Source organism: Nipponia nippon, unplaced genomic scaffold (genome assembly GCF_047370975.1).
Source record: "Nipponia nippon isolate SJK-2023a ecotype South Korea unplaced genomic scaffold, ASM4737097v1 scaffold_15, whole genome shotgun sequence".
NCBI lineage: Eukaryota > Metazoa > Chordata > Aves > Pelecaniformes > Threskiornithidae > Nipponia > Nipponia nippon.
The window spans coordinates 11,089,074-11,116,314 of record NW_028262331.1 but is presented as its reverse complement, the minus strand read 5'-3'; the positions used below and the strand labels follow the sequence as shown (position 1 = coordinate 11,116,314).

The 27,241-nt window shown below is 40.9% G+C and overlaps 1 protein-coding gene and 1 long non-coding RNA gene across 4 annotated transcripts in view; one reads left to right on the top strand and one right to left on the bottom strand.

Moving 5' to 3' along the window:
• The window catches only part of PAFAH1B1 (platelet activating factor acetylhydrolase 1b regulatory subunit 1), a 38,536-nt gene extending 27,710 nt beyond the window's left edge, over window positions 1–10,826 (bottom strand). The window contains exon 1 of one of the 2 annotated variants that reach the window (XM_087752002.1): window positions 10,635–10,826. The gene's annotated coding sequence lies outside the window, so the exon portion shown is untranslated. Of the gene's footprint in view, window positions 1–10,388; window positions 10,528–10,634 lie in introns of those variants that run through there. The other variant, XM_087752003.1, reaches the window with a different exon arrangement.
• A 159-nt stretch (window positions 10,827–10,985) lies between these two features.
• On the top strand, window positions 10,986–25,342 carry LOC148056331 (uncharacterized). Of its 2 annotated transcripts, XR_015703487.1 has the most exons (5): window positions 10,986–11,606; window positions 13,155–13,314; window positions 17,954–18,073; window positions 24,273–24,317; window positions 24,407–25,342. It is a non-coding gene; the product is annotated as an uncharacterized LOC148056331 (long non-coding RNA). The 2 variants fall into 2 exon arrangements; XR_015703488.1 differs by lacking the exon at window positions 13,155–13,314.
• Window positions 25,343–27,241: the final 1,899 nt, after the last annotated feature.

The window sequence follows — 27,241 nt, the reverse complement described above, 5'->3', positions numbered from 1 at the left end:
AGTAGCAGCAAACAGTTAAATATATCAGCACCACCCCAAGTTCACCCTGCTGCTGTCTAGCAACCTAACAACCTCTGCTGACCAACCTGTTCTTGCAGATCTTGGAACACATGCTCATAGCTCCTCCAGGAACTTAAAAAGAAATAAATTAAATTTCTGCAGTTTTAATGACCATTGCTTAGGCTCCATAAACAGTCTTCCCCATAAAAACACAAGCTACATACACTAAACACGTAAATGTAGCTCATTATATTCGAAATTGGAAGAGATAGATGGCATAAATTACAGAGGAAATGTATTAGCAGACACAGAACAGACCAACACCTTTCAACTCTGAAAGCTTATCAAAGAGCTGTGCACGGCTGTGCTTTAAGAACAGTAAATTTGGGGTTTTTTTTCTTCAGAATCCTAATACCCTAATATACTTATTAAAAAATGGTTTCGTAGTTGAGTTTTATTATGACAAAATCATGTATTTAATAACATTCTACAAGAACGTTTCGTTCAAGGAGACAAAATCTGAGATCACATTCTCAGATCAGCAGGTTAGGCACACCTGATACAAAGTACTTGGGTGTTAAAAAGGCATATAAGCCGTTACGAACATAAGGGACACACAATTGGGTTCACATTATGAAATCAATTACAGACGTTTAGATCACTCACATTTAGCTTCAAATTTACATCTTAATTTGCAATCATTTAGAATTCCAACAACCTACGTAAAACTCAAAACAGTCTTGAGGGTCCAGCTACATGCTACCAACTTTCAAGCGGTTTCTCTACCGCATTCTACTGTCCTTAAAAGATGTTTTACCTGGAAGGAAACTCCTTATGTTTTCTTCTGAGTTTGTTAATGTAGCCAAAATCCTAGTTCGGTTAGCTTCCTCTCTTCAGGTAATTTTTCAACCCCAGTGAAAGGCAAGGCACTTATGCAGTGGTAGCAGAGACCAGAGCCACCAAAGGACTAACTGAATTGATACAACTGGAATTAAATTCCACAAGTCTTTAAAGCTGAGACAAACCATTTATGCACTAATAAGGCAGAAACTCTTGTTGCATTGTCACTTGCTACAGGGCTGGCATATGAGATCCTTACAAAGTTTTTCAACAGCGTATCTTGTTTCATAACATATTAACAAGAGGACTTAAAGTGGTTATTTGTGAGTATTTGCAGGCAATTAGAGCTACAGTCCTTTATGTGAGAACTAGATGAAACCAATTGTTCTCTTATACCTCTAGATTATACAGCTAAATTCTAGCGATTATATAAGCAGGTATATAAGAACATTTCCTTTCAATCTAGACTAATTTTTAATGGTCTGATTTTGTTTTAAACTCAGTAAGCAAAAAGCTGCTTTATCAAACTCAAGCCACAGAATAGGACAACTCTTCCCACAAGTGTACTGTACAAACAGATTCCATAGAAGCTGCCATTTAAATAAGAATCTAAAGTGAAGTAATATCCATATTTCTTGGGCATAACTACTATGACCTGAAAAGGTTTCTTAGAAATCTGTCTCCATCTGTTGATGGGAAAGAAAAACGCTAACAAGTAAAATAAAACATCCAGTTCCTTTTTCCCCCCCTTCATCTCACCCCCAGTTGCCGCGGAAAAGCCCAAACACAGTATAATCACAAGAGAACAGCCACGCAGTTCTTACAGTGTGGCAAACACACCTTATCCTAGAAAATGTTAGAATTCATCACCTGCTAAGCCGGCAGGGATAAGTCAAAGAATACAAGGGAGCTACTCATTTATGAGCTGGGCTAATCTTTTTTCCACTTTTCAGCCTACATCAGTAAAGCCAGCTGAAGGATTATGAAAAAGTGAGCTCCACCAACTATCTTATTTTGGAAAAATAAAACAAAAAGCAAATCTGATCTGAATTACAACTCTGAGCCTTATTTTTAATTCACATGTTTAGTAAGCCTGTTATTCTGCAATTAAGTGAAGTCTTAAAATGCCCATAAGTCTTAAACACAAATGCTTTGCCAAGTATATCAATATAGTATTACACATAATATGGCATTGGTGCAGTGTTTGTTCACATTTTGCAATGTTACAAAAGTATTTTCCATTTCAGTTCAGTTAAAGGTTTATCAAAGCAAATCTATTTTTAATACAAAAAATTGAAAAGTCCTATGCCTGTTTTCTAATCCATTTCACCTACTTTTACAGGTTAATTGAATTGACTTTACTCAAAACCTGATACTGTAGTTTACTTCTGAAAATAATTCAACAATAAATCCATGGGGAACGAGAAAGTAATCTATAGCAGATCAGATATAGTGCCTATGTTCCAAAGACTTGGAATGCAGATTGCAATTACATCTAAAAAATAAAGCTAAGAAATGTCATCAAGAGGCTATAAACCAGGAGCAAGTTAACTACTCTATACTGCACGTTCCCTAGATAAATGCATTTCTATCCTCATTAGAGATGTGCATTTTGAAATAAACTTATGTGTCCATCTACTTTTCTGCACTATTTCAAGTTACAATCACTACTTAACAGATGACTGGCAGTCACTACCTACCTTTAGGACTGTAAAACAACAAAAGACATTTTTGGTCTTGTTACCTTCCCAGGCATGAACACTATGTGGCTTTTGGATACATTTGGACCAAATTTGCTAGGAATATTTTTTGGGAAAGAAGTCTTTAAATTAATTCAATCTTGACATTTATCGTCCCTCTATCACTTCAGTTTTGCAATTCTGGTACAAGCATGATACAGTTAACTTTCAGGAGAAATATCTCAAGCATATAGTCACTACATACCATCTTAGTGCCTTTAAACTTCTTCCAGGCCAGAGCTCAAGTTTGTAGTCTATGTGTAGACTTTGGAAGAAAATAAGTGAAAACATCCTACTTCTAGCCTGCCTGCTCCGTTCTGTGTGAAAACGCAGGTAAATTTAACTACCAATAAATGAACAACCGGAAAAAAAGAAACAGGCTGCAGTAGAAAAGAAACCTTTAAAATGTGTGAAAAAGTTCTGGACATAGAACTCTCTATGTTGTTGTTTAGTATGTTGCGACAGTGATATGATAGCAAGGAATTATTTCAGAAAATTAGTTTTAAATTCATATTAACCCCCACTGGATTTTCACTGAACTTCACTGGAAACCCGAATGACTTTCTGGTCAGACAGGGGTTAGTGAAATGGGGGCGGCGGGTGTGAAGAAGAGGACAGAGGGAGAAGGGAGGAGGAGGGTTAGTGTTACAGTGGGCTAAACTACTACAAGCTGCTACTCTAAACTTGTTCAGAGAAACACGCAATGCACGTGACGGTTTATCTGGATGACTTCAGCAAAAGATATTTTTCAAAATAATTTTTGCTAGCTCAAACAATACATACACATTTTGTAATAGCAATTCTAGAACATTGCATTTAAGGTACTTTCTCTTAGCCACCAAGAGAAGAGTGCATGTATTCAGAATAGTTTCTCACGGTTGGTCAGCAGTCATGCACTGGATCTGAACTTTGTTCTTTTCAGTTCTTCCCCCATCCTTTTCTAGCTTGAATAATTAAGTAGTACACTTACAACTGTAAAGGAGGTCACAGGACTACATCCAAATGTAAATACTTCAATTATTAAGCTGCCTGTTATATTGGAAACGTGATGTTAACAAAAGTGATTGTGAATTGATTAAATTTATATATGAAAAACATTTGGAAGGAAACTTGAAGGAACACCTGTGTTAAAGCTTTAGAAACAGGAGAAGGTCAAAACCACAAAGAAATCCAAACAAAAATTCAGATGGAACTTCCACTCTTCAACTCGTGACAACACTCTTGTTAGTCCTTTAGCCATTTTCAAAGCTTGTTGACCAAAAATGGCTTCACTTGACAAGAGGAAAAAAAAAAAAAACACCAAACCGAACATCATAATTGTGATACATACATCTTATCCTGTTACAGGGAACAGAGTTTAATCTTTCACGACACCAGTACCAAAAGTAATGAAATCAGGGTTCTTGTAGAAGGTGTCTCATCTTTCTTATGACCCATCTTGACCTACTACACTACTGCCTCTAAAGCAGATGTGAAGTTGCGGGAACCAGTCCCTACGAAATACCTGCCTTCCTCTTCCCAACTTTACCACCATCCCTTCTCCCATCTATTTGCACACGCAGTAACTCTCCCGCTGCAGAGGGCAACTGCTCTCCCTGGAGGAAGGTCCCTCATCTAAGCCAAGAGGGCAGAAGAAAAACACAGAACTATTTCTTGTACTGCTGAAGTGGAAAACCTCTTCCCATGGGGAAGCAATGTCAGGTAGCACAAAACAGGGCCGAGAAAGACCAGACACTAGGCAGCAGACCACCATATTCACAACCGTCTCAGTTCTCATTTTGTTGATGTATAAATTTGCAATTTTTCATATGCTGTGGTACTGGAAATTATCTATCACTGGTACCTACCCCAGCCTTATTAGTGTGACAAAACCGTGAAAAAGACAAATTCCAAGTTTGTTGGAGTGTGTTAGCTATTCACAAGATTTTATTACCAAAATGGCATGCATGATGTTAGAGCTTTAACCCCATCCTCACTGTCTGCTGCGGATGAATACTAGGGTCGGAGCTACTCTGTTAAGCTTCCCCTAATCTAGTTTGTGCTTGCTGCCTACAAATCCAGCTGAGTGAGAACCAAAAACTTCTACCATTACTGATTTAAGAGACACCATCTGTTTCAAAATACATATACACACATTAATGACATCATCCTCTTAATAGATTGTAAAGACACTAGCATTTAAATAAACCAAATTGTTTATCCGATCTTTTTCTTCAGGTGAATCAAGCACAAGACAAACGGCCAACACTGTTTCTTTATGGAAGAAACAGTTATTTATCTACAGGTAAACAGGCTGGATGTTTCTAACTGCTTTTCCTCTAGTCTTAAAGAAGGATAAACTTAACACCTTTGCTTTAGCATTAAGCTACCTCCGTGCAGAAAAACAAGGCAGAGGCAATCTGCAGGAGCAGGGAGTAAAAGAGCCTTCTCTAATCAAACCAAAAGAACTTAGGATTTGTGGAGCACAATAGGAACAATTAACACTGATACAAGAGGGAACATATAGAGTCTCAATCATGAAGGCCACTGTGCTATCTCAGATGTAAACTAGTACGGCATCATGCCATAAAACCTGTTACCTTTAGCCCTGCCTCACAGGAGGTATGCCAGCTGACTCACCAGCAAGCAGCGGAGGACAAGAGCTGCTTCAGAAAAGCCTATCTACGAACTCACTCAACAGGGACCTATTTAACAACAGATCCAAGACAATTACAGGACAGACATTTGCTGCAGCACCACCTATAAACCTCAACCACGATGGATTGTCTCATAACTGGAAATACCTTTTCAAGACTACAGCAACTAGTTACTGGTTAAAAATATCAGGTAAGCCTTCCAGAATCAACGGAACCACAACCACAAAGATGCATTTATTACATTTATTTAGTCACGATCCTTATGCAAAAGTCCATAAGCAGCCAAGTCAAACTGCTGGGCTCTCTCAGAAGCAGTACCAATAAGGAGGAAAAGGCAAAAGTACTTCTAACTGTATTAACTAACAAGCACTTTGAATTCATAATGTTGATTTTTTTTTATAGTTACGCATGCACCAGTGCACTTGATACTGCTTAGTATGACAATGCTGTGCACACATGATTTGCTTTGAAGAGGACTGTATGTTTATAGTACTGATGAAATGGATCACCGCGTACACTTCTTTTGTAAGTAACATTTTTCTTTGAAATTTCCCTAACAGTACATGCCAGCATGAAGAGCTACGATAGGCAGCTTCCATGACAGTGAACTAAAAGCAAGATAGCCTAACTCACACCTATCTAATCCCCTAAAGAAAAAGCATGAGGTTAAAAAAAAAAAAGAAGAAAAAAAAAAGAGCTTTTAAACATGCTGAATGAGACAAGCATTGCCTCATTCAAGTCCTGCCTCAATGAGTATTAAAAAGAAAAGGCCCTTCTTTAACCAACTAAGATAAGATGCAAGTTAGATATACGCATTTGTTGGGGCTAACCTGCAGTACCTAGCAAGTTCGCCAGGTTAAAACTAGAACTAAATTATTAATCAGATAAAAAACATGTTTTTTTCAGATGTTTCGAATATGTAATACTCATCAGTAGGTCTCAAAACATGGTAGGAATGAGGAAAAGCATTATTCTAAAATAACTGTAATACAAGAAAAGCAGATATTTAACTCAACCTAAGCTAAGGGCACCACAATGAAGCTGACATAATAAAGCTACAGCTCAAATCACACCACTGCATCTTCAGTAATGGCACAGGCCTTCCATACAGAAGATGAACACGTGAGCACTCCTGCTATCTTGGACAACATTTATAGTAAGAATCCTGAAGAAATAACTTGAGGTACTTGAAAACTAGTTTTCAACATGTCAGGATTATGTCTTAGTGTAAATGCCTATTTTTAAACACTTAAAATTGAGGTGTAACCTACTCTGTCAGGCAGATCAAAAGACAAAGCAACATCACCTATTAATAAACACCCTATGCTCACAACACCCAAAAGCCACATTAGGAGCCCCATTCCCCTTATGTCAGTAATAAAGTAGTTCCTGAGAAAGCCATTCAACCCAGGCAAGCCTTCATCAACTGAATACATTTTCAGGTTGTTCTGTGAATGATCTTTAAGCTCTTATAAAAAGGAGAAAGAGGAGACCAGTTGTAACTTCATTAACAGATCCGCACGTATAGACAGTACATAAAACTTACTACTTCTCTACAGTAAGCCTCACAGAAGAAACCCAGAACCATTTTGATTAACACACATGGCTCTGATACTTGAGTAATATCTTCAATTGCTATCAGAAATTACATGTTATAGGCTGGAAACTCCTCCACACCCTATACGAAATCTGAAATTATTATTTATTAATAACAATTACTGGTTTTTATTGCCCTCTTGATTTCCTAAATTTAGGCCTACGCAGTTCTTATTTTCAGGCTGACGAGTATGTCAGTGCTCACTCCACGGACATTTCAGCAGCCCTCCCGCAGTCTTCACCTTTAGTTTAGAACACAGGCCTGAAGTTCACAAAAGTAAGGGAAAGCTGACCGAAACAAAACTGTGCAAAAGCTGCTCTCCTTCGTACTACGGTAAGTCCAACCGCTCTAGTTCATGAATACCAGAAGCAGCTACAGAGGGTTGTAAATCAACTTTGTAACAAACGTACAGGGTATATTTCTGAGCTATAGAGAGGCAGGGGTTTTCCAGCTATTGTTTGCCCAGAGTATTTTACAAGAGGGTACAAACACATTATAATTAGCACTGATGGAAACTGGTTACAGAGTTCTGGGAGAAAGACAAGGTTGGAGCGTTGGGCAAGACAGTCAACAGATGTTAATTCAATAGCTGTCCCATCGATAGCAAGCTGGATAGACAAAAAAGTTGAGAGCAGACAAAGAATACGAACCGAGCACTCAAGGCTGGGTGGAGCATAGGAAACAGTAGAGGCAGAAGAGTCAGCAATACATGCAAGACAGACCTTGCATACAGTCATAAAGGTAAGTATTAATGCCTTTTTCTTCTGTAGAACAGAAATTAACAAGTTACTCCTGCACAGAAGGTAACTGCCATCATTTCAAGGACAAAAACCAACCAAAGTTATAAGGAGGCAAGTGCCTTATTGGATTCGTCGTTGCTCTTAGCCTGGATTCATTTTTAGACACAGGCATTTAGTGAACACATCCATTGAATCCTGCAACATCTACTCTTCAAGTGAATGAACTACCTCTTCTAAAAAAGCCGCTACCCTTTAATTTAATTTTGGGCTAATTAAAACCAAACGCGGTTTCATCTGTGGCCATCTACCATCAAAAACCAGACTCCAGAACTGAGACAGACCCAAGAAAAAGCAAAACCTCAGCCTGCTTTGGAATCATTCATGTTCAGTGTTGTACTTGCTCTGATCAACACCGAATTCAGGTGGGAATGCCATGAGCCATATCTGGAACGGGAGAGCACTTCCACAAGCAGCCCTTCCTAGGTGCTTCATCTGATCCCTATTGTACTCCCCAAATCCTTTGTTCTAACGCCTTTCCTACACAACTTGAAGCAGCAGTATTACCCCCACGATGCAGCAGTACCCGAGTGGTACAGTAACGCTCTTACAGAGCCATATTGTTCAAAAGGGCTTCCAAAATCTTGAGATGTTATTTTATACGAACACGGCACATGAAGAAGGGTAATGCAATTAAGTCCGTATACTAATAGGAGTTACTCTACTGGGGGCACCAGAGAAAGCAGGGATTGCCTTTTCTTGTGTGTCCACCCATAACCCACTCTAACCAAGAAGTTATATGAACAAATAATAGCACTAAGCAACAATACAGGGGGTTCTCTATAGTTGAGAGAATCTCGTCTGTAAAATACCCACGCAAAAATTACAAGAATTATCTAAAGTGTAAATAAAATAAATTCAACAAGTGAATATCTAAGTCGATACATTGAAATGGTTATCAGACAAAAAAATTCTGGCTTTGCAACAGTGACTGGTCACTTCTCACTGTCAGACAAATCAAGATCCACCCTGCAGAAAAATAAGGCTCAAAACAGAATGTGAGATTTGTTTCATTTCAGAAGGTTCCTGCACCATTAGATTCTTCCCTAAAGAAGAGACTTCATTGTTACGGCAATTAGTATTCCTCCACCCCAGCAAAACGCAAGCAAAGGGGGAAAAAAAAAAAAAAAAAAGCTATGAAAGGGTAATCTAGCCATTTCGCAGCTTTGCCTCCTTACTCCACCCAGTCTCTTCTCTGCTCAATGGCTGCACACAGCATCCATAAACATGGTAATATCAAAAGAAACACACAAAAATGAGATCCCTGAGAACAAGCTAGAAATTTGCAATAAATCTTTCTGTTTAAAAATATTTTCTTTGTTTAGCTCCCCAACATAATTTTCCTATTTAACAAAATTACTCTAAGGGCAAATAACATTTTGATAGCAGACCCTCCCTCTTCCGAAAACCAGCCAAATGCTGCACAATCATTTACAAAATTATCATCACTGAACATAGGTTCTTTAACCCCCATTTCTAATACTATATAAACAATACTGTCATAGGAATATACACTTAAAAGAATCTCTACATAAATACATAATTCAGCCAGGTCAGTATGGGCAAATATTTATTCACAGTAAAATAGCGTTTATTAAAGATTTTTTAATATAGCTGAGATTAACCTTCCACCATCCCCCGGTTAGGTAATTCATTATGAATTGACTTGACCCGCAACAACCAAGCCCTCTGCTGCAGCACTATCAGCAAGGAAATTTTACCAGTGATACTATGGCAAAGAAATGGAAGGTGTCACATTATTATTGGTATTAAAGGTCAGGTTTAATTGCATCCACCTTAACCAACCAACCAAATAAAAAAATCTCACATCCACAGAACTGAGTAAACCCTAAACTTTTTAAGGGAGGCACCACTCCCACCCCCCAACTTCCATCAAAAGCCCTGCCTGCGTATAACCTCCTGCCGAAACAAAAACTCAAGAATAGCAATAAATAGAGCATTTTAGCAAACTCGACTGCTATTAAAAGGTTTTCAAGCAAAGTCTCTGTGACTGTAGACAACCAGGCAGCGATATGACCCCAAGAAGGAGAGATTAGACCTCCCTCCCCCGTTTTTACTGCAGCTGGTTCTGAAGGTCTGAGCCACCTCCTATCAATGTTTTCCCTGCTAAAGCACTGCAGGAAAACGGGGTGGATGTGAAACAAATTCTTAAAATATCTACTCCTTCCCCCCTGTATCATCAATTCTCGTTTTGTTTTCCGTGCCGCGGCCGACTCTGGAGATCTGGGCCATCTCCTGACAAACGCCTGCCTTGCCCTCGGAGAGGACGGGGGAGAGGAGAGGAGGGGGAAACCCTCCAGGAGGAATCCGGGGAAGGGATGCTCGCCATCCTCTCCGGCACTCATACACCAGACTCCTCGGCCCAGACTATTTTTTTTTTTAATCATTATTTGCGCCTGGCCCATCGCCTCCTCCCCGGTATCTTGCTAAGTCACCAGAAGAAATGAAGCGGCCTAAGCGGGGGGGAAGGACACGGAGGCCGGGAGAGCCGGAGCCCACCGCAGGGGCTCCTCTCCCCCTCACCCCACCCCGCTCCCTTGTCTGGCCCACTCCTCCCCCGCGCCCTGTTTTCCTGCTAAGTCACCGGCAGCGAGGACGGCGCTGGAGCCCGGGAAAGAGCCAGCGGAGAGGGGAGGGAACCGCGCCCGGCGGCCCCCACCCCACCCCGCCGGGGCGCGGGGACCGTCCCCCGCCTCGCCTCCCTCCCTCCCGCCCCGCCGCCCTGCCTCCCCCGCCTCCTCCCCGGCTCCCTCCTCACCAACGGGCGCGGCCGCCATTTTGAGAGAGAGCTGGAGAGAAGGAGGGAGGGGGCAGGAGAGGGAGCGGAGGGCGGGGAGCCGGAGCGCAGAGGAGGGGGGAGAGAGAGGAGAGGAGCGGAGAGCCGAGCCGGCCGCACGGCCCGCCGGGCCCCGCCGCCGGCCGGGACAGCCTCCCGCGGGGTGCGACGGCGGCCGGGGGAGGGGAAGCAGGCAGGGAGGGAGGGGAGGCGCGGCCCCGGCCTTACCCGAGCCGCCGCTTCGCTCTGCTCTGTGGGGCCGGCGCCGCCCGCCTCTCCCATTCACCGGTGCGGCGGGGCGGGGCGCGGAGGAGGGGGGTCCGGGGGGGTCCCGGAGGCTCTCGCCGCTCGCACCGCTCCGCTCCGCGGTCTGTCAGTGGCGCCCCGGCCGCCAGGAGGGAGGGAGGGAGCGGCGGGGCCCGCCGCGCCACTGCGCATGTGCGGGGCGGGGGCGGGGACGGCCGCCGGCCGCCATCTTGGGGGGCTGAGGCGCAGGGCGCGTGTCCCGGCCTGCCCCGCGCGTGCCTGCCTCCCGGCTTGCCCCGCGCGCGCCCCGCAGCGGCCTGCGGGCAGGGCCCGGCGCCGGCGGCAGGGCCCGGTGCACCGGCACCGGCCTCCCCTCAGACCCCCGGCCTCCCCTCGGCCTCCCCCTCCGGCACCAGGCGTTGTAGCTCCTCCTAAGCGTCCCTTCCCAGGCGCCCGTGCTCCTCACGCTCCCGCTGCTGGGGCAACCTGCTGTCTTGTCACCCCCCACGCCCCCCATCGCCGTTCATCAGTGCTTTAATTAGTGGTAAAGCTGCGTTAGTGATGTCAAAAAGAAGCTGTAAATGTCTGCGAAGAGACTTAATACCACTGGAGGGGCTAGGAAGAGAAAAAAGGCGGAGTAAATGTATATTATTTCCATTTATCTGTACAGTGTAGCTTGGTTCTCCAAGTTTCTCTGCTCAGGCTGTCCGCACCACCAGCGCTTGCACAACGTGAAACGTGCCATAATGTGCATCGGTGCTGTGCAAAGCGACGGAGAGAACAGTGAGATGGAGCCTGGTGATGCAGTGTAGCACAGCTCTGCGCCCCGGATAGCCGCGAAGGAGCCGATGCTGGCTTTGTTCTAACCAAACTGGTGCAACTGCCAAGAAAAGTCTTAAAGCAGAGTTCTGCTGCCCCTTTCTGTGGGCCATTGCATTTGGTCTCGCTGCACAGGTACACTGCTATGGGCGTGTTCTGGCTTGTGTGGAATCTGCTCCTGAGAAAGCGCTATTTTTAGTGAGTAACCTTGTCCCACAGACTTAGAGTTCCCAGGTTTCAAAGAAGCATGCACATCATTTGTGACCGTTACCTCTGCGTGTCTGGAGATCCAGGAGCTTGGTGTGTCCCTCTGTAACTTGCTAGTGCACATTCAGAGTACCAGTACGAAAAAAATCATGCTTTACGCTTGGAATAGAATGTTTCCGTAATCTTCTACGAACCCCGCTTAGTTAAATCTCAAAATATCCTTGGTCTAATATATCAGTGTTCCTAGTGGTAAACTGAGGCATAGGCCACTGATAATTTAATCCACATGCTGACAAGAAGTGACTGACAGAAGAGAGTACAGAGTCCTGGAGAAACGGGCTGCCGCCTCCCTCAATTGCCATTTGACGTAGTCAAGCAGCGGTGTACATCAGAAGCCAAATTCTCCCCTCAGTTTTTGATCTTGCAATCCTTATGCTCATCGATGGTTTGAGTATCAGTGGCAGCAGTCCTTACCCAGGTGCTTCGCAAAATACTCCGTTTGGCAAACGCCAGAGATGAGCTGGCAGTGGACCCAACCAGTATAACTGCTTAATCGCGGTAAATCCAGATGCAAAACAGAAAGAGCCCTGCTGTTACAGGAAACAGTTACATGTGTCACTATCAAAGACCAGTGACCAAAGTCACCTCTAATGTTGGCAGGCGTAACAGCATAATACAACATTTAGCGTGGGCCATAAAGTTTTCTGAAATGCTGATTTGAGGAAATAAGTCATTCCACATGTAAAGTTATCTGTATAGCAAAAACTTGAAGAAACTGCAAGGGACACTGAAAATTTCATAATCAAAAGCTGTATGGTTTTATCTGTTTCTACTGTAAGTAGCAGCTGAGATTACTAATACCTAAAATTTATGTAATGAATCTCTGTTTATGTACTGAGGGCACTTGACAGGGCTCTCTGTCAGCTTCGCTGTTGTGCTATGGCTTATGGTCAGTCACTTTCTCTTTTGTTTATGTTGTTATTTTGTATAGCAGTAGGCAAGAGAGGGCTATTTAAACCCAGAACACAATGCAAAACTGCAAATGCATCCAGGACAAATTTTGGGTATGAACCTGCATTTAACTTTTTTTTTTTTTTTTTAATTGACCAGATTACAAGTTTTAGATCCATTTAAGCCTTGAAAATTTCTTACAGTTTACACCCAGAGATGATGATATCACAGACATTCCCAAATACACTGGTGACATTCAAAATGGACTAAAAGTATAGAGTAGTTCAGATTCAATATGCTGATTAATATAATTAATGATGAGATAAACAATTGGATAAGTCAGTAGGCCAAATTTCCAATGAGGAGACAATGCAGTGTGACTCTGATCCTTTTGTTAATGAAAAACAATCAAAACAGAGCAGCATGTGTCAGTATGCTGTACCAACATTTCAAGGAAGTGTTCCGATACTTTCCAAAAAAGGGGATTAGATCTGGCCATACTGTTTTTTTTTTTTTTCCACCCAGTATTTCTAAATTTCTCTGCTGACCACTGGCGATAGCACTTCAGAGGTAACATTCCCGGTTCCCATGTGAGGCACATGTCAGTGGTATTTCGTAGACCTGTCAACATGAGAAACACACTGGATCAAAACTGCAAATCGGCGTGATCCTTCGTGCCACTCAGGTATACAGGAAAATAATGTGTCCAACTGAAGATTATTACTCCCCACATTGTAAATCCTAGGGGGTGTTAGCCATTGGTTAATTTTAGCCTCTTAAATTGTTCTCTGGCAATTATACTTTTAATTTTTAAACATGTTAAGTACATTTTCTTATCTCTTAGGAGGCATACAGTCATTGGCTCGTTTGTTTTTTAATGTGCTGATTATAAACGGGCAGGCCTGCAAGCAGCTTAGAGCCTTCCACTCCTGCTGTTAGTAAAGTAAAGGATATGAGCCCTTTTCACATTCGGGTTAATCACCCATAAGCATGTTCTCAGTTATACCGTTGTGCGTGTAGCTCACACCCTGAAATCCCAGCGACTTTGAACTGCTGATCACAAGCCTTTGAGCCCGATGGTTCAGCCATTTTTCCCCCAGCCATACAGTCTACCTGTCTAGTCTGTATCTCACCAGTTTGGCTATCACGATACTGGGAGACCACATCAAAAGCCTCACTAAAGTCAAAGTAAACAACATCCACAGCTTTCCCCTTGTCGGTACAGCTGGTCATCACGCTGCAGAATATCGGGCTGGTTGGGCGCGTTGACCACAGTCTGCCCTTGGTCAATCAGTGCTGGCTGCTCCCAGTCATCTTGTTGTTTCTTGTGCCTGAACTTGGCCTTCTGGAGGGTCGGCTCCGTAACCTTCCCAGGAGCCGGGATCAGGCCGGCCAATCTGTAATTCTCTAGAAGTGCCCATTATGTTAACTGCAGCCAGTGAGCAGGATATCTGCAGAAACAGGGACTGAAATTTAGGATAAGACTTTAAAATGGTATGCCAAAATTACCTTTATTTCAGTTTGTTTGCAAAGCAGGCAAAAGTGTTTTGACGTTCTCAAAATTCTAATATATCAAGCATTTTGGGGTGCATACTCAAGTGATAATGAGCACCTACCCAAGAAATAAAATCCATTTCAAAGAGATTAATGAATTTTCCCAACGCTTTTATGACACGGATATTTTATTCTCCTTTTACAACTGGTCTTCCTTGTAATATCATTGCTTGATACTGGGATGGAAAAAAAATCCCAGCTCCCAGCACGGCTGAACTACGAGGAGTCTCAGAGCCTATTTTTCTTGATAGTCTCCTTGATTGCCACAGTGTACCTTGATAATAGAAAACACATACCCTCCGCCTCCGCGGGGACGTGCAGATCCAAATTGCATAGCTCCTTCTGATTCCAACTTCAAATTTTTCTTCGGGATATTCCTAAAGTCAATGTTTACGACTTGCACAGCCACGCTTCAGAGTGAGCCAGGCTCCTTCGGTGTATTTTTCCCACGTGGGGTGGCACACACAGCTGTATCTACTACACCGGAGATTACATAGTTCAAAATGTTACGTCAAACCTTGCTAAAAGGTTTCTGCTAAGCACTGAAAACCTCATTCATTGATCATTCCTATGCTGCCTATGAATGAAAGTTGTCATTAATATTCTATGTGTCTACATGTTTGTGTAGCAAAACATCCGTAGCGACTGTACCACTGCAATCAACTAATTTACATGTTGCAAGTCCATCTCGGTGCCTGACCTACAAAAGCTACAAGCTGTTACAACTACAGAGCTTTGAAAGATAAAAAGTTGTACGAACATGGCTCCACAGATTTGAACTGAAAGATTGACTCCGTTTTAGGTTGGGAATAAATTCTGGTGACACAAATACTGTCGTAACTAGGTGCCTAAGCACCTAGGAAAATGAACTTCTAGCTGTGTCTTGCCGTTCAATTTAATGAGTCAATGGGCATGTCTACCTGTGTCATTAACCCTGTCCTTGGAGTAAATCACAAGAAGTGAGAATTTTCTCATCTTTTTGTTCACTAGTAGATAGTGACTTCTCTGTGGCTCAAGCAAGACTTGCCTCTCAAACGGCAAAATTGTCCACTTTATTGTTTTCACAGAGGGAGGTTCATGCAAAAGTTTCTACCATTGTATATTTTTTAATTTTAACATCACTTGGGGTTTAACTTAAAGATATTGAAAAAATTATTATTTTTGCAACGAAAACAGAGAAAATACCTATGTGCGGGAAAATGATGTGTTCCCAAGGCAAAACATAGCACAAAAGCGTTCAGATTCCTTTTTAATGTATATTTGGATTTTAGAAATCTTACTTCCAGTACTCCTGTGGCCTTCCCTATATATTATCAACAGAAGGAAGAGGGCAATCTGTAACTCTGTCCCGCTCTACTCGACCTTCTTAATAGCATTAAGAAGAAGAGAAGATAAACCAATCCGGTCTCTAATGTGCTTCAGTATTGAGAACCTTGGCCTTGTGCAAAGTCTTCACCCTTCGCAGGAGAATTTTTTACTGAAGTTAACCCCTTTTCAAAGTTATTATAAAGAAAGTGAAGTGACGAAATTTTCGGCAAGTCTTCCATTTTTACTACTAGAAGTTCACATGCCTATATTTATTCCATTTTGCTTCTCAACTTAACTGGTCATCATGCATAGGTTATAAATTGTTTATGCTACTAACAGTGACGATGTTGTCTTTCTATACCTTGATTCAATAGTCTGTATTTCTATGGATATTATTTTCACATGGGTCCTTCTTTTAACTCCCGTGTTAGCCCAGCAACTGCTTTTCCTAGAGCCAAAGGATGAAAGTCCAGGTACAAGTAGCATTTCATCAGCTTATCAGTTTTGGTTTTACTGGCTGTACCCTGACGGAGGACCTTACATAAACTTTATTGTTCACCTTTGAAGTACAGCTTTGTCTGACAGCTGTAAGCCTGGCTCACTTGTGAAGTCACAATTTATCTGCTGGCTGTTTTGCGTTTTGGTGAGGGTATAATCAGTGTCGGCGGGGCCTCACATTCCACCTCCTCTGTCCCCATACAGTGAGATATTAAAAGTGTCCTTTTTTGTGATGCTGTGCATATAACAGCCTTGACAAAGTTTTTAACATACGCGTACTAATTGCAGGTATTTATTGCCATACAAGAAGATGTTTTCTGTTTCCAAATTTTTAAAAATTATATGAGAATTACACTTATTCAAAGGATGAATAACTTATTTTTTAAATTTGTATTTAATATTTTCAGCACATTATTCCTTATGTCTTCAAAATGTTCTTATGAGTTAAAGTGAGGGCCAGGAACATGTACATTCCAATTAAAAGTATAGTAAAGCAATGCAGGGAGAATAAAAGATCCACCTTCCAATCTAATTGGGCATGCACTTTTGCATGCAGAAGATGCACAGAGTTTTCATGCTCATCTAGAGGCGTCCTACAGCTGAGCATGCAGATTAGGTCATCGCAGACTCCCGTAGCTAACAGGAATAATTTGTGCGCATAAGTACCTGATTTGCATAGAAAGCTGCTGCAAATGCACATGCAGACATTTCAGATCAGATAAATCATTCATCGGTCTTACAGATATGTTTCTAAGCATGTTGCAACTGCAGTTAAGCAAAGTTTGAGGTGCTCTAAGTGCGAGCCTTTGTTGTGCCTCAGCATCACTTTTTCGTTCACACCTGTAACCTTTAGAAATCACACTCCAGAATGCAATAAAAGAGACTAAGTATACAGATTGTTAGGAGTCGCGATGAAAGGTTGCTTCACAAATTTGTGTATCAAAGTAAAAAAAGCAGCTATAACGTAAGAGTTGGTCAGCACAAGGGTTGGGGAAAATAGTCCAAAGCGTGTTAGCATGAGGTAGTAGTATTAAAAGAGGGGAGCACAAACTAACATCAATGTATTCTTAATCCATAGTTATCCCAGATTTGGATTAAACTGCCTTCTGGAGGGCTTTTTAGGGCCCTTTTTATATGGAAGTGTTTACCTTTGGTCACAGCATTTCTCCTTCTAATGGGTTTATATTTTAAAAAAGCCTGAGGTAAACTCTTCTGCCAAGTGTATCAATGGAACTGCTGCTGAGTCAAAAGCATAGTTAAAAACAAAGCAAATATGTTGCTTTTTTAATTCTTTAAATTCCATTGCTAATTATAGTAATGTGTAATCACGTATGTTGTTACTGCTGACACTATCCACCCCCTTCTAAATGCCTTTCACTACATTTCTTTTCACTTGAAACAATAAAGCACTGCCGGCAATGCTAAATGACATTGTTTGCATTTTATATGATCGTCATACAGCAAAGGGTAGTTTCATTGCACTCAGCCTAATATTAAAAGATGTCCTCGTGTTATTTTTCATGCTTTTATAATTATATTGTTTATCTAGCATACATAGAAATCTGGAATTTGCTTCTAAGTTAAGAGTTTCTTTCCTCTGAATCATTTTCAGCCGTACGTATTAGTTTGTTATTGCAGAATCACCAGAAGCTCTTTAAAGTTCTGCTTTTACAGCAGAAATCTGTTGCTCAAGATATTGTAAAACAACAGGGTATGGCCTCTGCCCCAAGGACGCTGCAGCGGTCTAAACACAATTTTAACAGTACAAGTATCTTTATTTAGTTGATCCATGAAAATTAGAGAAAGGTGTTCTTCATAACGTCATTTCCATTATGGATGTGGGAAATGGAAGAAGCTGTATAGGAACTGTAACTTGTGGCTGTCCTAAAGGACATTTATCGACAGTTACTGCCTTTGTAATCGTTGCATGCCTTGCTGACATCTCATCTCACTGCTCTCGCCAGGTGCAAGAGCCAGCTGAGCTGACTTGAAGAGTGAGGTGCTGCTTCTCCAGAAGGATGATGGACTTTGCAGCTGAAGTTACGAACAAGCTAACAGAGGAGATTGATAACGTGCAGGCTAAGGTATGCAGGAAGCCTCGTCAGTAGCTACTTGAAAGACGATTTTTAATCTTGCATGTCTTCTAAACAAAAATATAATCCTGAACAGAAATACTTACCTCTTACAGGCAAAATTAATGCTCTTTTCCTAAAGTACAATCTATTTAACTAATAAACCTGTTTCAAACTTTAATAAACTGGCATTCTAGTCCCCCAGTAAAATCAGCAACATTTTACAAAAACCAGAGCTATTCAGAATTGTAAATGCCATACTGATGCTTCATTTTTTTAAATTTTAGAATATTTACTATTACCAGCAAATCCAAATTCTCTTTTAGAACAGAAAATTCGTAACTATTGTTTCTCAGTAACACCATGAATGTTATTGGTCTAACTAGAAAGCTTAGGAGTTAAAATAGATGTGTGCTGCGACTGCTGTCAACTTTTAAAAAGATGGCCCAGGTGTCTTTCTAATAGGAAGGAATATTGCGGCTTCCCTACTACCAGGAGGTAGGTGGCTCATGCCTTATGATTCACATACATAAGAATGTCCCATGAACAACCCATGCACAGATACTCACACGCCCTAATCAAATTATATGTTTGACACATTCTTAAAATGAAACTTTCTGAATGCAATTATACTTGTTCGTTGGGCCGTGATTCAGTATTATGCTAGCCAGTAATGAAATACTTCAGTGGAATTTGGCTGTTCTTCGTAGCATCTCTCATAAGGAAACAGTAACCTTAGCTTGCTTTTTTACCACTGTTTTTCCTCTGGAGAACAGTTACAATTAATATTATATTATCTAAAAATGGGTTGTGAGGAAGGACCACTTAGAGACATCGCCTGTCGTAGTAGGTATTTTCTAATAAATGTACTGAAAATTGTAAATGGAAGAAAAACCCTGAGATTTAAAACTTTTGTCAGACAGCAAATACACAAAAAGAAGACAGGGTGGGGCAGAGCGCTTGCTGTTACTGTTGGGAGGCTGCACTACTACCCATGTGGAAGTTCAGCCTTGACGACTGTAAATGACAGAAGCAGTAAAATGATTCATTCTGTAGTACATGAATACGTATATTTCTTTAGTTAATCCCTTCTGGCTGAAACTAGAATTCTGAATAGCGAGGAAAATGGTAGAAAGAAGGAACATCGGTTTATTTTTGGAGAAGTTACAAATTATTAACACTGATATACTGTGATGTTGTCCTGTGCTTTGTTCTCTCAATAACTCCTCTCCTTTTGGGCAAATCATTTAACCTCTTTCGAATGCATTTAAAAAATCCAAAATGCCAGCATTTTTAATTCAGGTTTATGAAGTTTGTTTATATTTATGCTTCAATAAATGTCACCACAAAAATAATTTTAACAAGTATTGGAAAAAATCTCTTTCAAAACCAGTGTTAAAGCTGTAGGTGACTGTGACAGAATTAATCATCTAACTGGTCTGGAATGTTTAGAGCAGAAAGTTAATGTGCATTCACACGCTACTGGCTGAAGTGCTTTCTCAGACCTTTGGTATACTTCCATTATTTGTTCTAAGCTTAACTTAGTGCCCTCAGTGACCTTATTATGTTTATATATATCATTTAAAAAAAGATACATTTCAGGATGTGACCTTTTTTGCCCAGGTTAGAAAGCGCACTTAATTAAAAATGCTTTGGAAAGGATGAATTGTCCTTGACTCTACTGTATTTTCTGTTTTCATTCCAAATAGGAAACTATAAGCAAATTTCATTAAATTAATGTGTGTTACCTAAAAAAATGATGAAGACTGAGTTCTATGGTTTTAAGAGCTCTCTATGAAAAAAGGGAGTAGAACATTACCTGAAGGCAAAAAATTAGCATCCAACCATGACGTAACATTTTGCAGGCAAAAATTCCATTGGTTTCAGCTAGAGCCGCACTAAAATAAGATCATAGTTAGGTAACAGAATGTTTTATTGAATGGTTTCATAATTCAATAAATTATTATATGACCGAAAGAGACATAGGACAGAGTGGTCTCAGCAGATGCCAGGACATGATTTTCAGAGTGTTTACCCTTTATTTTACATCAGTACTCTTCCTAGCTTATCCAGTAATGACATACCACTTTAACTGGGAACAAGATGTGAGGCTGGAATTACAAAAATTACAGTTGCGAGGTTCACTTTGTTACCATTTTAATGCGTAGTGACATCCTTGGTTAGAAATTGTGTTAATAAATAATGACAATTCTTATTTGGAATTGAGAAGAATTTCCAATTGAGACTGATTTACTAATTCTTGAAAAAAATGGGAATGAACTCCTCTTTGGTTCATTTACAGAATCCCAGCAGATTTCCATTTGGCCTGGGGAGTTTTCTCTGTCCCCATTTTCAGGCTTCATTGTGTTATCTGTATTCGCTTCTTTATCTTGTATGGCAGCTTTTTCATTATTAAGCAGGCTCTGTGAAGGATATACGAGATTAGAACATTTTTGTCATTTTATGGTACAAGACAATACAAAGTATCTCCTAAGATTTCTGACATACTGATAAAGCAGATTTATTGATATAAAATATAACACATCTAATCTGTAGTAATCTTCCGAAAGGTTGTATTTATAGTGCTACTCTGGAATTGTTCAAAAACAAACAAACAAACAATTTGCCTCTTTTAAGGATTTGTTCAGAAGGATGTGAACCAGCCAAAGATCCTGACCAGTGAGCGAGAGACTGAAAATCGCACAAATGAGAAGTCTGGGCTTGCAAAGTTGTTTCTTCCCATAGCAATATTTCCTAGGACTCTTATTTCTTAGGACTTAGAATTAATCAGGCCAATGGTATGTGACACAGCTGAAAGAAATATCTTTTGTTTTGTTTTAAGTTGGCAATGTAACCATAATTTAAACAAACAAACAAACAAACAAACAGTGTTCGGGGAGAACGACAACTGATTGATATATTATGCCAAAATAATTAAGTTAGGTAAGGCTGTTAAAAATAAATTGAATTATGGTAAGACAGTAATAACTAGTATGGGAGTCCGGACATTAAAATTTTCATCTGCAGTAGATCAACAGTCAGTTGTGTGAAATTCACCTTTCTGTAGCCACCTACACATCTGTAGGAACAGGCATTTATACAGCTGATAAATGCCAGTCTAAAAGCTTGATTCTGAAGCAAATATATATTCAATTGCCGTTTGTCACAGAGGCTGTTGCAGAAGCAGAAAGAAATTAAGCAGCCCAGAAACTGCTAAGAGTTACTTTAGTAAGTTGAAAAGAAAAAGTAAGTTTCGAGGAAAAAAATGAATCATTTGGGAAAAGTGGTTGGGGTTTTGGAGGGTCTGATGTTCTTGTACAGGCTTCTGCTTTCTCCATCTCCTACCTTCTCCGTCTACTGATGCTCAGGATACTTTCACCTTTTATTTTAATGTGAGCAGAAGTGGGCTCCACGTGCTAGCATAGCTTTCAGAAGCATTCTTTGAATGTAGAGAAATACCTATAGGCACTTCCAGCAACACAGCTTTTATTTTCATTTTCTTGAGAGAAAAGAAACGAGCACTGAAAATTGTGGTGATTACATTTCAATACCCAAAGAAATCAGATAAGTTTTAAATGTCTAAGAACAAATGTTCAAGGGAAAATAAAACAAAAACCTTTCGACCTAAGACACCAGCCTTCAGAGTGCATAACCCGCCAGATTCCTGTTAGGAATTCCTGTTCACTGTTAGGTACTTTGTACAACTACCTTTTTTAGTTCAGGGTGTTTTTCCCACAAGGGAATCCTTCCATGCTCCAAGTTAATTATGTTTCTCTTCTCTCGAGTTTCTTTACTACCGAGAAATTTAAGCTAATGTAGTCTATTTTAGGTTTTTAAAAGTGCTCAGTGCTATGATATCGATGTATTAATCTAAAAAGATTATAAAAATCTGAATATGGGGAAGTAAGAGGACAGCTAGGGATCATCCTACTTCTCACAGAACATGGTATCTTTTGGCTGGCTTAAATAGTTGTCCTGCAGTAGTACCGCATTATGCTATGCAGAATGTGTACATTTTAATGAGGTGAGTTAATCCCTATATTCTAGGAAAAGACCTTGATAGCATTATCTGTCATTACTTACAATACTGTATGTATTAGAGTGCACAGAGCTATTCTTGGACTGCCAGGCCAGTTAAAGAAAAACAACCTTTTGCAGGGAACTAAAATTTAGTTGCTCACAGGCTACTATCAGTCACTGCAGTGGGTATCAGAACCAAGACACGACTGCTGTGGGCACTGAAGAAGAGCCAAGGGGGCACTGGCAAGGTACGAAGGAACAACTCCCTGGCTTTTGCAAGTTGCAGGGGCTCGGCAGCACTCAGCTCCAGTTTGGATCGGTATTAGCAGTGGCAGCTGAATAACAGAAAGAGGGCCATATACTAAGATAACGCCAAATGCTGAGGTTTTGTAATAAATCCCTTGCCCCACAATTTCCATCATCCTTGTTCGCAGCTGGAAGTCTTCAAAACCTGTTAGCAAACAGCAACAAGTATTCCACTGACACCTAAAATGGGCAAAATAAATGCCAGCAGTGCTAAATGTCACGCTTGGAAATGACAATCGTCCTTGTTCAGCAGCCTTTTACCAGTTGGAGATTAAAAAATAATGTGGGTCCTTGCTGATGGGATGCATCGCCAGTCAGAAAAATGGGAAGCACTCTCAGATGGGAAAGAGCTGAGCCAGCTGAATGCGTTGGAAGGAGCTCTGTGCCAATGAGCTGTTATCTAGTAACTTGGTAGTTCAAGCTCTGGTACAAAGTCAGGGAGCACGAGAGAGCCTCTTGTAGCCTGACATTTAGACACCTGAAACTGAAAGTCAGCTAAAATCACTGGAGGTTTCTTTTTAATCTTAGTAGTCCAGTGTTTATGTGAGCTGTGAGACATAAAGGGGAGCAAAGTGAAGTTACATGTGGCTGTAAAGCCAGAATGGAGAAATGGGGTCAAATAAGCAAGCAGGAGCCTCTCTCATGTAAACTGTGAGCAGCGAGGGCTCCGTAGTCCAGAGGCTGTTAGCAGGAGCAGCTACCAATACTACATGGGAGACGATGGACGTGCAGACAAGTCAGCAGGTACACTACGAGCCAAACGTACCGCAATGCCTTTTTGTCCCTGCTTTCCAAGAGAGCACCGGTGTGACCTGAAAGGCATCTGGCACGGTGATTGCAGAGGGGAGGGATGCTGCGCTGCAGGAGCAGCTTGCGAAGGACAGGGCAGTTCTTTCAGGTGTTTGTGCTTTGGTGTGGGGGTTCCTGACTCACCTACACATTCTTATGAAGATTGGCAGTGATTTTATTGCTAGAGGCTCACCAGGTAAAGGAGAGTAAACGCTGCTCAAAGGTAGTAAAAAATGGTGTCATGCTGATAAGGGCTCCCTAAAAGCAGTACGAGTTTCCTGGAACCTTCTCCAGCATGGATGCAGGAAAGTCAGTTGTCCAGCTGAGAAAGGTTAAAAATGATGTGAAACAGCAACTTGCTTAGTTTAACATTTGTTCCTGTCTTAATGAATATCTAAAATACTTTATTCCACCTTTAGACTGTAGAGAGATATTATTCCTATAATTACAGGGCTATTATGAAAATTGGAAAGAAAAAAAAAGGAAAAAAAAAAGGGCTACAAAAGGTAAGTAGGTTAATTCCAGGAAAGTTCAGAGACGCAGAAGCACATAGCTGTTACGCTTCTAAAAAAGTACCAGCACTTTGTCTAACTGTCTGTTTCTGACAGACAGCTTCCTCAAACTGGATTTTGGAAGTGAATTAAAACATGAACATTTTGTCTCAGCTATTGTTGTGTTGCTCAGGGCACTAACACTCTGAAACAACGTGTAGGAGGGGAATAAAAGGGAGACAAGGTGACAGATCACTAGAGAATTTGCCTGACCACCTTCCTTCCTTTCCTTTCTTTTCTCATATTTTTACCTTGGACCACAAAGTGTAAACTTCTAGTAACTTATTAATGCAAATATATGTGTCTATTAATATATTATTAGACATAGACAGTGTGTGTGTGTAAATAATACAGTATAGATACATACCTTCGTGCTTATAATATTGCTAAAAGCTTGAGCTGAACTTGCCGTGCAGATTCAGAAAATTGAACAGAATTATTTCATATAAAGAGACTTCTTCAGGATTAACCACCTCTGCACATCAATATCATATCACTTTGCCATTTTTCAGTGCATATTTTCAGCTCCTAACATCTTTTTGCAGCTAAACGAATCCTATGAACACTCCTCGGTGCTGCAGTTCTTAGAGGTGAGCTATTTATCTTGTAGTTTCGCAGTAAATGTTAACTGCTCTAAGGCAGCACTTGGAGCTAAAAGAAGTGATCCCCTCTTCTGCAGCTCCCAGCCTCCTCTTTCTGTCCCCATGCTGTTCTCTCCCTTTGTGTGATGAACGGATGGAAGAACAACCAAAGATAAACATAACCAAGAGTGGAAAACGACCCTGGTTTTTACCTGGCTCAGTTTCAGGATGTGTTTCATCATGTGGCTCCATGAAAACTTTGGCTGGGACAAATACGAGGGCTGTATCAGCGTAGAAATGAGCGGATGGAGAAGCACATGGCTGCTTCTCTCAGCACTGGTGCCAAGCTATATTGGTTTAAACTGTGATGTTAGAACTACGGTATACTCCCCTCCAGTATTTGTGGCATATATGCAATGAAAAGAAAAAACAAGTTCCTTAATCTCCACTTGGATAAACCGAAATGTTTCTATTAACTTCAGTTAAACTATGGCTGTTGAAGATTTTGGAAGATCACCCCCTGGGCTGCCTTACCTCTTCTTAGCCTGATCCAGTTCTTTAGGCTTATGGGAAGTCCCCCATTAAAGTCAACTGAAGCAGGCCCTTTAAGGTGCAAATGAATCTTTGGTTCGTATTAATGAAGTCGCACCAGGAGTGAATATAGCCCTATTCCAATCAGTGATCTAATTTTTGTACAATGATTGCAATTAACAAAGTACATTATTTTCAGATCATTTTTAATGAACGTAAGAGCTTGACATTAGCTACTTACTGTATCCCAAGACCAGCTTAAAAACATTGCGGAACCTCATCATAGTACATTTGAAATTGAGTAGAAAATTTCAGTACTTGTAATACTTTTTTCTTTAAGATCCCGAAGTAATAAAATTATTTTCCATAGCATAACTTAGGATGTTTCACTGTGTGATGCTGACAGTACTCTAGAATTCTTTACTGATGTATTTTTGTGCACTTCATTCTTCATTTTCCACTGCCTTGCTCCTTGTGGAGTAATTTGCATATATGCAAAATGAATGTAAAAAAATCAAATCAAAATTGTGGCCTTTCTCGCTAAGGTTTTGCAAGTGCTAATAATAAAACAGGGTGCAATGCAAGTGGAGAATCTAGCCTTCAGGCATGAATCTGATTTCACGTTATTCTTGTCCAGTTCTTTGTTTTGATGTTATTCTTAATTTTTATCAGTATTTTTACTCATTAAAAAATACGCAACAAACTGCACCATTCAAAAATTGTTGTGAAACTCATCAGCTAATACAAATTTTAATCTGGAGTGTTGAGAATGATGGTGAGAAGCAAGACAGGATGGAGTGGGGGTAGGGAACTTGGAATAATTTAAAGAAATTGGAGGAGAAGGCGAGAAGCTCATTTTATTCTCATGTAGCAATTAAGGCAGGAGTCTGTCTTTATCCGTCGCAGCAGACAGAGGAAAGCAAAGAGAGGAGGGGGTCACGAGTTGGGTGTTTCTTTGTGAGCATACAAGTTGTGATGAGAAAGATGAATAGAGCAAAAAGAAGTCACTGTCAGTATCCACAATAAAAAAAAGTCGTAGCAGGTTGGCAATCAGCTCGTCAGAGATTCTGTAGCCCTCGTATTAGCCAGGTGGCCAGTTCCCCACTTAGCCTGCCAAGTGAGTTGATCATCAGCTTGCAGCCAGACAGAGTGCCAGGTGGCCAGATCCATCACTCAGCATCCAATTAACAATGACACTGGTTCGGAGCCAAGTGGAAAGGCAGCTATGAGACGGGGAGAGGGAGCATCGCTGTACCACCAGTCCAGTCCCTATGTCAGGTCCAGCTGCCTTTAATTTTTCTAGAAAGCTTGATTTTTTTGAGTCTTTGCTTTGAGTTGTTTTGTTCGGTTGGTTTGGGTTTTTTTTTTTTTAAGCAACAAAGCTGTCTAAATCTTTGGGATGTCTCCGCTGTGCCACACTAGAAGCGGTGGGTCTGTCCATACTAGAAAGAAACTACCCAAGTCATTGAACTTGTGAACTGCATTTGAGTATTAACCCGATTTAGGGAATGTTGGCCCGTGTCTGGTACTGGGTATCGTGGCACAGGTGGACCTCCCCTGGTGATACCTGAATTACTTGGCAAGAAATGATCCTCCACTCAGTCCTCATCAAGAATTTTAGACATAAGGGCAGTTCTCGAGCTCTGTTTTTCATACTGTTTCAACATTTGATAAAGGCAGTTGTCCTTTAAAGGCTTTTTCACTTCAGTGGATTTTGTAAGATGCTTTTTATGACGTATACATTACTTAGAGGGTCTACTTTTCCCACCCTTTAAATCTGTCACAAATTTTCCATAGGTTTAAATGGAAGTATGAAATTCAATGTTTGTTGTGATTATGTGGGTATAATCATGCATTTCCTATGAAAGCTTTGGAAGACAATCAGGATCTGGGAGGCGGGATGGCCCCGTGAAGCTGATCGTTCAAATGATCCTGTGTTTGTTGGGACAGTTGTTGTCCACATCGGTGGCTGTCTGGAGGTCCCTACGTGAAGTGTGCGTGGTCTGTCCTTGAGCCTTGCTGCTCTGCCATAGGAGCAAAGCCAAAAACTAAAAGGGTTTGAAGTCTTTTCCACTCCCTAAAAATATAGTTGAGACATGTAAGTAGAGACAATTTGTCAGTTTTATACACATTGTGAATAAATAGAAATTCAATTTGTAATATCTTGCATAAGTACTAAGGTATGAAACGAATCAGGGAAAGGGGAGTATTGAAAAATTCAGCTCTCTTCAGGCCTCTCTCATAGTCTGAAAATAGCATTCCACCTTCAGGCTGGCAGTTAGGGCAAGATAAACACTTTTGAATGAAGCAAGCCGACTGGCCAAAAGTGAGATAACAGTTTATAGGAACAGAGCTATGTATAGCCTGAAGGATACAGCAGTTCGAACTACAGTCTCCAGTGA